The 18,324-nt window shown below is 45.1% G+C and overlaps 2 protein-coding genes across 3 annotated transcripts in view; one reads left to right on the top strand and one right to left on the bottom strand.

The window, feature by feature from the left end:
• Positions 1 to 16,834, bottom strand: part of Polr3H (RNA polymerase III subunit H) — a 797,681-nt gene extending 780,847 nt beyond the window's left edge. For both annotated transcript variants that reach the window (XM_070094857.1, XM_070094853.1), the window contains exon 1: positions 16,698 to 16,834. The gene's annotated coding sequence lies outside the window, so the exon portion shown is untranslated. The remainder of the gene's footprint in view (positions 1 to 16,697) is intronic.
• Positions 1 to 18,324, top strand: part of LOC128696194 (nephrin-like) — a 377,731-nt gene that overhangs the window by 13,451 nt on the left and 345,956 nt on the right. The window lies entirely within an intron of this gene.

Genomic DNA, 18,324 nt, shown 5'->3' on the forward strand with positions numbered 1-18,324 from the left:
CCACACACTGCACGGTGTCATACCACACTGCATGGTGTCATACCACACACTGCACGGTGTCATACCACACTGCATGGTGTCATACCACACTGCACGGTGTCATACCACACTGCACGGTGTCATACCACACACTGCACGGTGTCATACCACACACTGCACGGTGTCATACCACACACTGCACGGTGTCATACCACACACTGCACGGTGTCATACCACACACTGCACGGTGTCATACCACACACTGCACGGTGTCATACCACACACTGCACGGTGTCATACCACACACTGCACGGTGTCATACCACACAATGCACTGTGTCATACCACACACTGCACGGTGTCATACCACACACTGCACGGTGTCATACCACACACTGCACGGTGTCATACCACACACTGCACGGTGTCATACCACACACTGCACGGTGTCATACCACACACTGCACGGTGTCATACCACACACTGCACGGTGTCATACCACACACTGCACGGTGTCATACCACACTGCACTGTCATACCCCACACACTGCACTGTCATACCACACACACTGCACTGTCATACCACACACACTGCACTGTCATACCACACACACTGCACTGTCATACCACACACACTGCACTGTCATACCACACACACTGCACTGTCATACCACACACACTGAACTGTCATACCACACACTGCACTGTCATACCACACACTGCACTGTCATACCACACTGCACTGTCATACCACACTGCACTGCACTGTCATACCACAGACACTGCACTGTGTCATACCACAGACACTGCACTGTGTCATACCACAGACACTGCACTGTGTCATACCACAGACACTGCACTGTGTCATACCACAGACACTGCACTGTGTCATACCACAGACACTGCACTGTGTCATACCACAGACACTGCACTGTCATACCACAGACACTGCACTGTCATACCACAGACACTGCACTGTCATACCGCAGACACTGCACTGTCATACCGCAGACACTGCACTGTGTCATACCGCAGACACTGCACTGTCATACCGCAGACACTGCACTGTCATACCACACACACTGCACTGTCATACCACACACACTGCACTGTCATACACTGCACTGTGTCATACCACAGACACTGCACTGTGTCATACCACAGGCACTGCACTGTGTCATACCACACACACTGCGTCATACCGCAGACACTGCACTGTCATACCGCAGACACTGCACTGTGTCATACCACAGACACTGCACTGTGTCATACCACAGACACTGCACTGTGTCATACCACAGACACTGCACTGTCATACCACAGACACTGCACTGCGTCATACCAGACACTGCACTGTCATACCACAGGCACTGCACTGTCATACCACAGGCACTGCACTGTCATACCACAGACACTGCACTGCCATACCAAACACTGCAATGCGTCATACCACAGACACTGCAATGCGTCATACCACAGACACTGCACCGTGTCATACCACAGACACTGCACTGCGTCATACCACAGACACTGCACTGCGTCATACCACAGACACTGCACTGCGTCATACCACAGACACTGCACTGCGTCATACCCCACACACTGCACCGTGTCATACCCCACACACTGCACCGTGTCATACCCCACACACTGCACCGTGTCATACCACACACTGCACCGTGTCATACCACACACACTGCACCGTGTCATACCACAGACACTGCACCGTGTCATACCGCAGACACTGCACCGTGTCATACCGCAGACACTGCACCGTGTCATACCGCAGACACTGCACTGTCATATCGCAGACACTGCACTGTGTCATACCACAGACACTGCACTGTGTCATACCACAGACACTGCACTGTGTCATACCACAGACACTGCACTGTGTCATACCACACTGCACTGTGTCATACCACACTGCACTGTGTCATACCACACTGCACTGTGTCATACCACAGACACTGCACTGTCATACCACAGATACTGCACTGTCATACCACAGACACTGCACTGTCATACCACAGACACTGCACTGTCATACCACAGACACTGCACTGTGTCATACCACAGACACTGCACTGTGTCATACCACAGATACTGCACTGTGTCATACCACAGACACTGCACTGTCATACCACAGACACTGCACTGTCATACCACAGACACTGCACTGTCATACCAGACACTGCACTGTGTCATACCACAGACACTGCACTGTGTCATACCACAGACACTGCACTGTCATACCACAGACACTGCACTGTGTCATACCATAGACACTGCACTGTCATACCACAGACACTGCACTGTGTCATACCACAGACACTGCACTGTGTCATACCACAGACACTGCACTGTCATACCACAGACACTGCACTGTGTCATACCACAGACACTGCACTGTGTCATACCACAGACACTGCACTGTGTCATACCACAGACACTGCACTGTCATACCACAGACACTGCACTGTGTCATACCACAGACACTGCACTGTGTCATACCACAGACACTGCACTGTGTCATACCACAGACACTGCACTGTCATACCACAGACACTGCACTGTGTCATACCACAGACACTGCACTGTGTCATACCACAGACACTGCACTGTGTCATACCACAGACACTGCACTGTCATACCACAGACACTGCACTGTCATACCACAGACACTGCACTGTGTCATACCACAGACACTGCACTGTGTCATACCACAGACACTGCACTGTGTCATACCACAGACACTGCACTGTCATACCACAGACACTGCACTGTGTCATACCACAGACACTGCACTGTGTCATACCACAGACACTGCACTGTGTCATACCAGACACTGCACTGTGTCATACCAGACACTGCACTGTGTCATACCACAGACACTGCACTGTGTCATACCACAGACACTGCACTGTGTCATACCACAGACACTGCACTGTGTCATACCACAGACACTGCTCTGTGTCATACCACAGACACTGTGTCATACCACAGACACTGTCATACCACAGACACTGTGTCATACCACAGACACTGTGTCATACCACAGACACTGCGTCATACCACAGACACTGTCATACCACAGACACTGCACTGTGTCATACCACAGACACTGCACTGTGTCATACCACAGACACTGCACTGTGTCATACCACAGACACTGCACTGTGTCATACCACAGACACTGCACTGTGTCATACCACAGACACTGCACTGTGTCATACCACAGACACTGCACTGTGTCATACCACAGACACTGCACTGTCATACCACAGACACTGCACTGTGTCATACCACAGACACTGCACTGTGTCATACCACAGACACTGCACTGTGTCATACGACAGACACTGCACTGTGTCATACGACAGACACTGCACTGTGTCATACGACAGACACTGCACTGTCATACGACAGACACTGCACTGTCATACCACAGACACTGCACTCTGTCATACCACAGACACTGCACTCTGTCATACCACAGACACTGCACTCTGTCATACCACAGACACTGCACTCTGTCATACCACAGACACTGCACTCTGTCATACCACAGACACTGCACTCTGTCATACCACAGACACTGCACTCTGTCATACCACAGACACTGCACTCTGTCATACCACAGACACTGCACTCTGTCATACCACAGACACTGCACTCTGTTATACCACAGACACTGCACTCTGTCATACCACAGACACTGCACTCTGTCATACCACAGACACTGCACTGTCATACCACAGACACTGCACTGTGTCATACCACAGACACTGCACTGTGTCATACCACAGACACTGCACTGTGTCATACCACAGACACTGCACTGTGTCATACCACAGACACTGCACTGTGTCATACCACAGACACTGCACTGTGTCATACCACAGACACTGCACTGTCATACCACAGACACTGCACTGTGTCATACCACAGACACTGCACTGTGTCATACCACAGACACTGCACTGTGTCATACCACAGACACTGCACTGTGTCATACCACAGACACTGCACTGTGTCATACCACAGACACTGCACTGTGTCATACCACAGACACTGCACTGTCATACCACAGACACTGCACTGTGTCATACCACAGACACTGCACTGTGTCATACCACAGACACTGCACTGTGTCATACCACAGACACTGCACTGTCATACCACAGACACTGCACTGTCATACCACAGACACTGCACTGTGTCATACCACAGACACTGCACTGTGTCATACCACAGACACTGCACTGTGTCATACCACAGACACTGCACTGTGTCATACCACAGACACTGCACTGTGTCATACCACAGACACTGCACTGTGTCATACCACAGACACTGCACTGTGTCATACCACAGACACTGCACTGTGTCATACCACAGACACTGCACTGTGTCATACCACAGACACTGCACTGTGTCATACCACAGACACTGCACTGTGTCATACCACAGACACTGCACTGTGTCATACCACAGACACTGCACTGTCATATTTAATGCTGTGATGACATAATTGGAAATCAATTAGGACACGTATAGTCTGGGTAATTTTCAGTTGTATTAGACAGGAAATTAAATTACCAAACGCTCGTAATACTGATAATTTACAACACTGAACACATTTTGAAAACAAAAAAAAAAAAAAAGTAACTTTTTTACAATATCTGGAAAAATGATACTAAATGAACAACTTCTCCCCTTTATTAAACTGAATTAACTGACATATTGCCATTATATGGTTGTTTTTTTTCAAAGTTTTGATAAAAAACTGAGAAAAGTATAGAAAAAAAAAAAAAAAACGCGCGCGCGCACACAATATATATATATATATATATATATATATATATATATATATATATATATATATATATATATATATATATATATATAAATATATATATATATATATATATATATATATATATATATATATATATATATATATATATATATATATATATATATATATATATATATATATATATATAGATAGATAGATAAGGATGGACAAGGGGCTCGAACCACAGTCCGTAAATTGAAAGTCCGACGCTTTACCGTCAAGGCTAACCTAGGTTTCCCTCGGCCCGGGAGCTTTACCAGTAGATATATTCTTACCATCTCAAGGTAACATCGTCTATGAACACAAATTAAGTTGTAAGTATTACCTCCGAATCCTTCCTATTAGAAGCCTGGGTTAGTCTAGACGGTAGAGCGTCCGACTGTCAATTTACGGGCCGTGGTTCGAGCCCTCCCGTCCACCCTTCTGTTTATTCATCGACAGTCGTTTATTACAACTTAGAGTTCATAGATGATGTGGCCTTGAAAGGGGGGTAAAACTAGATCTACTGTTAAAGCTCCTGGGTCGAAGGAAGAAGTTCAGTTGGGTTAAAATTGGTACCTCTGACGGAATGTAATACACTATTACTTACGATTCCTTTACTTATAATTTGTTTCTAATTTTAAGTTCCTACTAATACTGTGTATTAGAGCCTTAGAGGAAGAAACTAAAAAATTAAAAGAAAAAAGACGGGAGTACAGAACCAGGTAATTGGAATGAAGGAGATCACGGACAACAAGGACGTCTGCGAGGTGTTGATACAAAAATCTGAAGTTGTTGTCTCAGTGGAACTGGGACAATACCTGAAAAAACAAGGTACAAGGGGCAACGACAAGTACTGAATACCATCCACACAGCATGAGGAAGAGGTAAAGAAACTTTTGATGAACCTGGATACATCAAAGTCATGACACCTGGTAACATGATAAATGATAAACTCTACCTATAAAAAGCACAATTTACTATCACAAATGGTTGGTATTAGTAAGACACTATAGAAAGTCCCTGGGTGAGCAGAGCGTATTACTACTGAATGAATAATTAATTTGATTAACAATATTTAAGATTAACTAACACTTTGGTTTATGACTGACATTGGAATTTTTTTTTCACACATATCGATATCATAAAAATCCTCGATTTCCGCCGATACCGATACTTTGGCACACCCTTTAGTAGTAGTATACAATACCGAGCAGTAGATGAACAGGTCACGTGTGAAACATAAGGCATCTTCACTGCCGAGACGTTTTGCCTGTACAACAAGCTGCTTTATTCGAATAAGAAGGTGACTAACATTCTAGAGACAGTTGAAGCAGACCGAGCAGCGGGGGCGTTGACCCCTCGGGGCCAGTGACCACATGGTTCTGAGCTTCGAATACATAGTAGAGTTACAAGTGGAGAGGGAAGCAGGAAGGGCAGAGTGGGTCAAGAGAGGGGACTACACAAGCATGAAGAATTTCCTGCTTGAAGTTCAGTAGGACGGAGAACTGGCAGGGAGATCAGTAAATGAGATGATGGAATATGTGACAACAATATACAAGGAAGCAGAGGAGAGGTCTGTACACAAGAGAAACGGAAATGACGAGAAGACCAGGACGAGCCCTTGTTCACCCAAAGGTGTAGAGAGACCAAAACCAAGTGTGCTAGAGAATGGAAGAAGAAAGCAAAGAACTTACAATAAGGAGAGCAGTCGTAGAACCAGAAATGAATATGACAATACGAAAAATACGCTGTTGTACAGCCACATCAGGAGGAAAACAACAGTCAAGGACCAGGTAATCAGGCTCAGAAAGGAAGGCGGGGAGCTCAAAAGAAACGGCCGAGAAGTATGTGAGGAGCACGACATGAGACTCAAAGAAGTATTTACAAAAGAGACAGAAGGGACTCCAGAAAGATGGAGAGGTGGGGTATACTATCAAGTGTTGGACACAATACATACAACCGAGGAAGAAGTGAACACGCTGGTAAGCGAGCTAGATACCACAGACGCGATGAGGCCAGATAACATCTCTCCATGGCTCCTGAGAGAGGGAGCAAAGGCATTCTGTGTACCACTATCAATCTTGAACACATTTGTCGAAACAGGGCGACTACCTGAGGTATGGAAGACATCAAATGTACTCCCAATTTTTAAAAAAAGGAGAGACAAAGCATTAAACTGTAGACCAGTGTCACTGACATGTATAGTATGCAAAGTCATGGAGAAGACTATTAGGAGAAGAATGGTGGAGCACCTAGAAAGGAATGAGCTTATCAACGACAACCAGCACGGTTTCAGGGAAGGGAAATCCTGTCACAAACCTACTGAAGTTCTATGACAGGGTGACAGCAGTAAGACAAGAGAGAGGGGAGGGTAGATTGCATTTTCTTGGACTGTAAGAAGGCTTTTGACAGTCCCAGACAAGAGATTAGTGCAAAAGCTGGAGGACCAGGCAGGGATAAAAGGGAAGGCACTGCTATGGATCAGGGAATACCTGACGGGAAGACTTCAGCGAGTCATGGTACGTGACACGGTGTCAGAGTGGGTGCCTGTTATGAGCGGGGTTCCACAGGGGTCAGTCCTAAGACCAGTGTATATGTGAACGACATGACAGAAGGAATAAACTCAGAAGTGTCCCTGCTCGCAGATGATGTGAAGTTAATTAGAAGAATTCAATCACATAAGGACCAAACATGACTACAAAGGGATCCAGACAGGCTGCAGGCCTGGTCCAGGAGCTGGCTCCTGGAGTTCAACTCTACAAAGTGGAAAGTCATGAAGACTGGGGAAGGAAAAAGAAGACTGTACATGGAGTACAGTCTAGGGATGGGGGCAAAGACTACAAACTTCATTCAAGGAAAAGGATCTCGGGGTGAGTATAATAGTGAGCACATCTCTTGAGGCAGATATTCACGAAATAACTGCTGCAGCATATGGGCGCCCAGCAAACCCAAGAATAGCATTCCGACAGGACCCTGTACACCATTTACGTCAGGCCCATACTGGAGTATGCAGCACCAGTTTAGAACCCACACCTAGCCAAACTCGCAAGGTTTGCAATGAGACTAGCCCCAGAGCTAAGGGGCATGTCCAATGAAGAGAGGTTAAGGGAAATCGACCTGACGACACTGGAGGACAGGAGAGATGCGGGATATGATAACGACATATAAAATACTGAGAGGAATCGACAAGGTGGACAAAGACAGGATATTCCAGAGATGGGACACAGCAGCAAGGGGTCACAATTGGAAGTTAATAAGTAAGTTTATTCAGGTATACACAAATACAGTTACATAGAATTATCATACATAGCAGCATATGTGTAGAGAACCTAGGATAACCCAAAGTTATAATATTTTCTTATTATTCTACAATGAAGATAACATCTTATTATCATACTAAAAAGACTATCTACTACACGAGGGTCATTAAGACTATCTACAATACGAGGGTCATTACTAGGAATAAGGTAAAATTTACACGTATGTTAGCTAAAAAATAGAAAATCATTCCCCTCCCTTTCTGTAGCTACATTCATCAGACCTTTTGGCACTTCTTGAACTGGTTCATGCTATGACTGGCTTTGACATGTGCGGGCAGTCTGTTCCATTCCTTTATTCCTGTACAATAAAAGGTGTTTGACGCCTGGCCACTGACTGTGGGTACTACAAAGTTGTGCTCTCTCCCCCTAGTACTATGATTGCTTTGGTTCCCAACCTTGACAAAACTGACAGCAAGATATTCTGGACATTGTTTGTGAGCAATTTTATAAACATGATTTAGCTTCAGTTGTTTTACTCTGTCTTCAACATTCAGCATATCCAACTGCTGTAATTCATCCTGGCCTACATGTTCTCTTGGTCCCAGCCCCAGGATGAATCTTACGATTTTGTTCTGGATGATTTGCAGTCTATCTTTCAGTTTTTTTGTCAAGGCAGAGTACCAAGAAGAGCAAGCGTAATCCATATGGCATTGTATAAGGGCTAGACATAGGGTCCCGCGAGCCTCAGTAGGTAGACACTGTGCTTGTCTATACAGGAACTTCAGTCTGGCATTCGCTTTCTTTACTACACTGTTCCCTATCAATTCTCCTGACATGCATGGGTCAAAGGGGATTCCCAAATATTTTACTGATGAAACCAAAGTGATGGGCTCCCCATTACACTGAACATTAAAATTATTTACCCTTCTCAGTTTGTGTTTCGTGCCAAAGAGAATGGCTTCAGTTTTCCCTAGGTGTAATGATAGTTTGTTGTCTACTAACCATTTGCTGCAGGACTCCAGTTCCAGTGTTAAAACATTAGCAATATCTTGTGGGTTGAAGACTCTCATAAGTTATGTGGATGTTAGGAAGTATTTCTTCGTTCATAGAGTTGTCAGGAAGTGGAATAGTCTGGAAAGTGATGTAGTGGACAGAGGAACCATACACAGCTTTAAGTAGAGGTATGATAAATCTCATGGAGCAGGGAGAGTGATCTAGTACTGACCAGTGAAGAGGTGTAGCCAGGAGCTGTGAATCGACCCTTGCAACCAAAACTAGGTGAATACACACACACACACAGGATGGAACAAGTGGGAAAGGAAGCCGAGTGAGCTTATCTCTAAAATGGAGGAGAGGATGGATGCAGAGAGCAAGAAGTGGGAGCCGTAAGCAAAAGCTGCAGAGGCCAGAAGTAAACAACCAAACAGATAAACCCAAAACAAATCACACTCCACACTCCCAGCTCCCACCCCCCAGCACAAACCTCACCTACACAGCAGCCTCCCACCAACCCCCAGGAATACAGTTTTGGAATGGAAGCTGAAGGTATGGTACACCAAAGCAGACAGAACAAGTGTGGAGTGGCACAAAAGAATCATGGAGGCATCCCCAGATATCATAGCACTCACAGAAACTAAGCTCATAACAGATTCAATCTTTCCAACTGGAATTCTGAGGAATTAGGAGGGAACAGAAGGGAAGCAAGGGACTATATAGTAGAACACTTCAGAGTGGGGGTACCATGGTGGTGAATGCAATGATGTACAACCCACCACAGAATAGCAGGAGGCTAAGCGAAGAATAGAACCAGAGCAATGGTTGGTACACTAGCTGAGGTGGCCAAAAGGGCCTACATGGGTGAGTGATTTCAATTACATGGAGACTGACTGGGAAAAACCTGGAGCCACATGTGAGAACAGAAACGTGGAGGGCTAAGATGATGGAGGTGGTACTGGAAAACCTCATGCATCAACATACTAGGGACACTACCAGAGAAGAAAGGAGAGGATGAACCAGGAAGACTGGATTTCATATCCACATTGAGTAGTTCAGACAATGAGGCCATCACATATGAAAGGCCCATTGGACCTAGTGATCAAGTGGTCCTCAGCTTCGAATACATAATAGAGTTACAAGTGGAGAGGGGAAAGCTGGACGAGTAATATGGGAGAAGCTGAACTACAAAAGAGAGGATTATAAAGACATGAGAAACTTCCTGCACGAGGTTCGGTGGGAGAGAGAACTGGTGGGAAAATCAGTAAATGAAATGATGGAATATACGACAAAATGCAAAGAGGCAGAGGAGAGGTTCGTACCCAAGGGCAACAGAAACACTGGGAAGACCAGAACGAGCCCTTGATTCACCCAAAGGTGTAGTGGGGCCAAAACTTAGTGCCATAGAGAATGGAAAAAGTACAGAAGACGAAGGATCCAGGAAAATATAGAGATTAGTTGCAGAGCCACAAGAATAGTGGAACACCTGGAAAGGAATGAGCTTATACATGACAACCAGAACGGTTTCAGGGAAGGACAATCCTGTGTCACAAACCTACTGGAATTTTACGACAAGGTTATTGAAGAGAGAGAGAGAGAGAGAGAGAGAGAGAGAGAGGGGGGGGGTAGAATGCATTTTATTGGACTGTAAGAAGGATTTCCAACCAGATCCACGCAAGAGATAGGTGAAAAAGCTAGAGAAGCAGGCAGGAATAACAAGAAAGGCATTGCAATGGGTCAGAGAATACCTGAAAGGAAAGAAGCGTGTATTGGTACGTGACGAAGTGTCAGAGTGGGAGCCTGTGACTCACAAGGATCCACAGGGGTTAGTCCTAGGGCGAGGTGCGAGGTTCTGACCTGTGCTTCGGTGAGATGGGAAAGGAAGAAGGATAGGAAAGGATGGAAATGGGAAGGGATTGGGATGATGGAGGAGGAGGGATAATAAAGGTGAGTGGCCCGACCACTCTGGGCGAGTTGTGCAGGTAACAGCAGGAGTTGCTTGGGTCAGCAGTGAGCAGCTGTTGAGGCTGGTGCTGTTTCTGGTGCATGTGAATGACATGACGGAAGATATAGATTCAGAGGAGTCCTTGTTTGCAGACGAGTGAAGCTAATGCGAAGAATTCAAACGGACGAGGGTCAGGTAGGACTACAAAGGGATCTGGACACGCCCAAGCCTGGTCCAGCAAATGGCTCCTGGAGCTTTAATCCCACTAAGTGCAAAGTCATGAAGATTGAGGAAGGTCTAAGAAGACTGCAGAGTACAGGCCATGGGGCCAAACACCGCAAACCTCACTCAAGGAAAAGAATCTTGGGGTGAGTACAATACCGAGCACATTTCCTGAGGAGCACATCAACCAAATAACTGCTGCAGCATATGGGCTCCTAGCAAACCTAAGAATAGTGTTTCGACACCTTAGTAAGGAATCATTAAGACACTGTACTTCGTGTACGTCAGAACCATATTGGAGTATGCAGCACGAATATGGAACCCACACCTGGTCAAGTACGTCAAGAAATTAGATAAAGTGCTAAGGTTTGCAACAAGACTAGTCCCAGAGCTAAGGGGTATGTCCTACGATGGGAGGTTAAGGAAAATCGACCTATCGACACTGGGGGACAGGAAAGATAGAGGGGGTACATAATGACACAAAATACCGAGAGGAATTGACAATATGTTTCAGAAATGGGACACAGTAATGAGGGGGGTCATAACTGGTAGCTGAAGACTCAGATGAGTCACGGATTTTAAAAAGTATTTCTTTAGTCATAAGAGTTATCAATAAGTGGAACAGACTGGAGGGTGATGAGGAGGCAGGATCCATATATAGCTTCAAGAAGAGGTATGATAAAGCTCATGGAGCAGGGAGAAAGTAGACCTTGTAGCGACCAGAAAAGAGGCTGGCCAGGAGCTGTGAATCGACCCCCTACAACCACAAACAGGTAAACACCTCCCCCCTCTGCATAGGTAGTCTATGAATTGATCCATGCAACCGCAATTAGGCGAGTGTACACACACAAAGTAGAGTCTTTCATGACACTGTACACCGTGTACGTCAGGCCCATATTGGAGTATGCAGCACCAGTATTGGACCCACACCTGGTCAAACACGTCAAGAAATTAGAGAAAGTGCAAAGGTTTGCAACAAGACTAGTCCTGGAGTCAAGAGGTACGCCCTACGAGGAAAGGTTAAGTGAATTATATACGACGACAATGGAGGAAAGGAGTGATAGGGGAAAGACATGATAAAGACAAAAATACTGAGAGGAATTAACAAGGTGGACAGGGCCAGAATATTTCAGAGATGGGGCACAGGAACAAGGAACCGCAATTGGAAGTTGAAAACTCAGATGAGTCATAGGAATGCTAGGAAGTATTTAATCAGCTCTAGAGTTGTCAGGAAGTGGAACAATCTGGAGAGTGATGTAGAAACTATAGACCAGTGTCACTGACATGTCTAGTGTTCAAAATCGTGGAGAAGATTATCAGAAGAATGGTGGAACACTTAGAAAGGAATGAACTTATACATGACAACCAGAACGGTTTAAGGGAAGGGAAAATCCTGCGTTACAAACCTACTGGAGTTCTACGACAAGGTAACAAAAGGCAAGAGGAAGAAAGAGAGGGGTAGATAGTGCATTTTATTGGACTGTAAGAAGGATTTCCAACCAGTTCCATACAAGAGATTAGTACAAAAGCTAATCGTGGTCCTGAGCTTTGACTACATTGTAGAGTTAACAGTGGAGAAGGAAGCAGCACGAGAAAGATTGGAGAAGCCAAACTACAAAAGAGGGGACTACAGACATGAGAGAGTTCCTGCACAAAGTGCAGTGAAGAGAACTGGAGGGAAACACAGTAAACGAAATGATGGATCACGTGACCACAGAGTGCAGAGAGGCAGAGGACAAGTTCATACCCAAGGGCAACAGAAACAACAAAGACCAGAATGAGCCCTTGGTTCACCCAAGGTATAGAAAGGCCGAAGCTAAGTGCACTAAAACATGGAAAAGGTATAGAAGACAAAGGATCCAGGAAAATAGAGACGAGCTGAAGAACCAGAAATGAGTATGCATGGATGAGGAGGCCCAGCGGCAATTCGAGAATGACATAGCAACCCAAAGAAAAATCTGACCCACAGCTGTTATACAGCCACATCAGGAAGAAAACAATCCAAGACCAGGTAATCAGGAAGAGGAAGGAAGGAGGGGAGATCACAAGAAACTATCGAGAAGTGTGTAAGGAGCACAACACGAGATTTAGGGAGGTATTTCAGAGACAGAAAAGTTTCCAACAAACTGGGATGGCAAGGTACACCAAGTGCTGGACACACTACACGCAACCGATGAGATGGTGAAGAGACTGCTAAGCGAACTAGACACCTCAAAGGCGGTGAGACTGGACATTTCTCTATGGGCACAGAGAGGGAGCAGAGGCACTGTGCGCATGCCACTAACAACAATCAACTCATTTATTATAATGGAGCAACTACCTGAGGTGTCGAAGACGAATGTAGTCCAATTTTCAAGAAGAGAGACAGACAGGCGGCATGAAACTACAGACCAGTGTCACTGATATCTATAATATGCGAAGTCATGGAGAAGATTATTAGAAGAATGGTGGAGCACCTAGAAAGGAATATGGTTATACACTATAACCAGCATGGTTTCAGGGACGGGACATCCTGTGTCGCAAACCTACAGAGTTTTACGACAAGGTAACCGAAGTAATACAGTAGACGGGTGGGTAGACTGCAATTTTTTGGACTTTAAGAAGGCTTTCGACATAATTCCGCAAAAGAGATTAGTGCAAAGGCTAGAGAAGGCGACCTGCGAAGAGACGGTACCAGAAGCTATGAATCTACCTCTGCAATCACAAATAAAGGAGTATAGACGAGTACACGTACACACACACACACACACGTACACACACACACACACACACACACACACACACACACACACACACACACACACACACACACCGCCGTATATAGGTGAGTGCACACAAACACACACACACACACAGACAGACACAGACGCACACACACACATGCACGCGCAGACACACGCATATACAACAGGCCTAGTGTCTAATCGACATGTGCCTAAGACAAAATGGTAACACACACGTACACACACACACACACGTACACACGTAAACACACACGTATACACACACACACGTGTACACACACGTACACACACGTACACACACGTACACGTACACACGTACAGACACACACACACACACACACACGTACAGACAGACACACACACACAACGTACACATACAGACACGTACAGACACACACGTACAGACACACACGTACACACACACACGTACACACACACGTACACACACACACGTACACACACACGTACACACACACGTACACACACACGTACACACACACGTACAGACAGACAGACAGACAGACAGACAGACACAGACACACAGACACAGACACAGACACACACACACACACACACACACACACACACACACACACACACACACACACACACACACACTTGGGGTGAGTATAACACCGAGCATGTCTCCGGAAGCACACATCAATCAGATAACTGCTGCAGCATATGGGCGCCTGGCAAACCTGAGAACAGCATTCCGACACCTTAGTAAGGAATCATTCAAGACACTGTACACCGTGTATGTCAGGCCCATACTGGAGTATGCAGCACCTGTTTGGAACCCGCACTTGATAAAGCACGTCAAGAAACTAGAGAAAGTACAAAGGTTTGCAACAAGGTTAGTTCCAGAGCTAAGGGGAATGTCCTATGAAGAAAGATTAAGGGAAATCGGCCTGACGACACTGGAGGACAGGAGGGTCAGGGGAGACATGATAACGACATATAAAATACTGCGTGGAATAGACAAGGTGGACAAGGACAGGATGTTCCAGGGAGGGGACACAGAAACAAGAGGCCACAATTGGAAGTTGAAGACACAAATGAGTCAGAGAGATAGTAGGAAGTATTTCTTCAGTCATAGAGTTGTAAGGCAGTGGAATAGCCTAGAAAATGACGTAGTGGAGGCAGGAACCATACACAGTTTTAAGACGAGGTTTGATAAAGCTCATGGAGCGGGGAGAGAGAGGGTCTAGTAGCAACCGGTGAAGAGGCGGGGCCAGGAGCTAGGACTCGACCCCTGCAACCACAAATAGGTGAGTACAAATAGGTGAGTACACACACACACACACGTCTCAGAATTACTCTTTTAATGTTCTAAATCCCCCCCCCAAACAAATTATCGAATCACCAGTGGTAATTATTGGTAAGTGCCATAGACTGAACGGATGATTGTTATGGAAGATGGAACGCGGGTTGACTAGTGTCTTAAAATTAACTATTGCTTTATTTTTACCTTATTTTAAAATTATTTGTATTTTTTTTTTTTTTGCTGTTTAGTGTCTTAGCACTTTTGTAATTGAAGGCTAGTGACATGAAAGAGCTGTCTGGATGACATGATCAAGTGTCTGGGTAACATGATCAATTGTTCGCTATCTGGATGACATGATCAATTGTTTGCTGTATGGGTTCAGTTCCTTAGTCATGTTAGAAGTGAGAAGTTATCTTTATTCAGTCTCAGTCTAGACCAGGAGTCCCCAATCTTAATTTCTCCGTTTCTTCATTTTCCACACATCCTTTGCTTGTTAATCCCCATCACTAGTATTTCCCCCCAATTTCTTTCGTTTCCAACATAGTAAGTTAAAGCAATGGGTTTTAACATATTAAATGTTAAAAAAAAATCCATTGCAATAATATAGGAAAATATAATAATTCAGATGATTTTTATTTATGAGAAATATTAAAACGAATTCCCCCCCAAACTGAAAAATAGTAATATGACTTCTACCACTGTCGAGACCTGGTCATAGACTGGGCCGCGGGGGGCGCTGACCCCAGGAATACCATCCAGGTATACTGTTCAGGAGGACATCTAATACTGCTTCTGGGTTACTAGCAAACCACAAGTTCTTAGTAAAAAAACAGTACAACACATGCGAGGCATCGAGACGATTTCTTCTCTTATTTTTGTATGGAAATCAGGATGGAGAAATCATTTATGTCGTTGAAAATGTGATCAGACTTAGGGCATTTCTGAAATGAATTCAGAGTTTCAAATAGAGCAGTTGAAAATATGGTAGGGGAGGCTTCTAAGTGTCCTCAAAATTTAATCAAACTTTTTTTTTTTTTAATATACCGGCCGATTCCCACCAAGGCAGGGTGGGCCGAAAAAGAAAAACTTTCATCATCATTCACTCCATCACTGTGTTGCCAGAGGAATGCTTCACACTACAGATCAGTAACGGAGTGTGTAGATGTTGTTTTGCCACTTTTAATCTCGAAATGGTATATTATCTTACCTTATAGCTTTATTTTGCCATGATACTGGTGGAGTGCTCTTGATCCATTGAGGGTCGAATTTGCGTGCCTCCCATTCTACAGGTGCTATACGACCCCTACGAATTTAGACCTTCTCCCTAACTATTAATATAACACTTGTGAAGGGCTGAAATGAGTGGAACGTTTCGTGGGTTAAATTAGGCTCTGTGAAATAATTGGAAAATACTATGAATAGGTTTTGTTTTGTGAAGAACTTACCTAGTATGAGCCAGTAGGACTGCTGCAGTGTTCCTCCTTTCTTATATCCTTAAAAACAGAAAAAATATACAGACAGAGCCGCGGCACACACTGGACAAAGGTCACAGGTCAACTGGCTGGTCAACCCATGTGAGGTGTTTGAATCCCCGCTTAGCTCCGCCCACCGCCAGGGTTGCCAACCCTCTGGATGAGTGCAACAAATTCCCCAGTAGAGTTATTGAAGCTAAAACCTTGTGTAGTTTCAAATTTAGGTTGTATAAATACATGAGTGAGAAGGGATGAATTTGAGTGGGATCTGCACATGACTTAATAGGGTTATCAAACTTTTTCCTGATGTAGCATTGAAAACTGATTGGGTAAATATTTTTGTTAATGGGTTTGGGTTTGAGAAAAACTTGCAGAGTATGGGACAATAGGCCTGTGCAACGCTCTCGCCTCACACACTGAGTGCTCGTGGTTCAATCTCCGGCTGGGTGGAAACTCTGGACGTTTCCTTACACCTGTTGTCTTCGTTCACCTAGCAGTAAGTAGGTACCTGGGTGTTAGTGGACTGGTGTGTGAAGCATCCTGGGGAGCAAGAATGAAGGACCTGAATGGAAATACCTCAGTCATCGATGACGCACTAACTTTCTTGAGTTATCCTGGGTGGTAACCTCCCCCCCCCCTGGTTAAAAATCCGAACAATATATCGTATCTTAAGAGCTCAGCAAGTAATATGCACACTATTTATTTAACGTTGTATTGTTTCTATATTCGGTAAGGCTGGTATTCCTGTTATGATAGGCTTATGGCTTTGCAATGGAAACCGCGCATGTGCAAATACTGCTGCTGGAAGTGTGCATGCGCAAATACGTACAACGCCATGTTAATGCATATCTTACCTGAGATACTGAAGCTAACTTCGTGGTAAGCCTTGGGGATGAATTGGGCGAATATGTATGTGAGAGAAGCTGGATTTGAGAACCTACCTAGCATGGGCCAGTAGGCCTACTGAAATGTTGATTTATTCTTAACCAGTGTCAGGTGGTGGTGACACAACCAGTGTCAGGAGAGGTGGTGATATAACCAGTGTCAGGAGGTGGTGATATAACCAGTGTCAGGAGGTGGTGATATAACCAGTGTCAGGAGGTGGTGTCGTAGGGGTTCTTAAGGAGATACGAGGGTTGAAGGTAGACACGCTTGTTGGATGATAACACTATGTATTGTCAGACTGTGATGAGAGGTGGGAGCCCAGGCCTGCCGTGTACTTGCCTGTTCGTAGGTAGTCCGTCGAGTGAGGAGGAGGCAGCTCGTCTTACTCATGCTGTATCCCGTGACGTCATACAGTCACTCGGCCTACTAGGGATCTTCTATATAAAGCACATGGATGGTACTACAATGCTCATCTAATCTATGCATACAACACATGTAAAGGAGGATCAGCAACTATGCTGACAGTGGTGATATAACCAGTGTCAGGAGGTGGTGATACAACCAGTGTCAGGAGAGGTGGTAATACAGCCAGTGTCAGGAGGTGGTGATATAACCAGTGTCAGGAGGTGATGATACAACCAGTCAGGAGAGGTGGTAATACAACCAGTGTCAGGAGAGTTGGTAATATAACCAGTGTCAGGAGGTGGTGATACAA

The sequence above is a fragment of the Cherax quadricarinatus genome, chromosome 48, assembly GCF_038502225.1.
Source record: "Cherax quadricarinatus isolate ZL_2023a chromosome 48, ASM3850222v1, whole genome shotgun sequence".
Taxonomy (NCBI): domain Eukaryota; kingdom Metazoa; phylum Arthropoda; class Malacostraca; order Decapoda; family Parastacidae; genus Cherax; species Cherax quadricarinatus.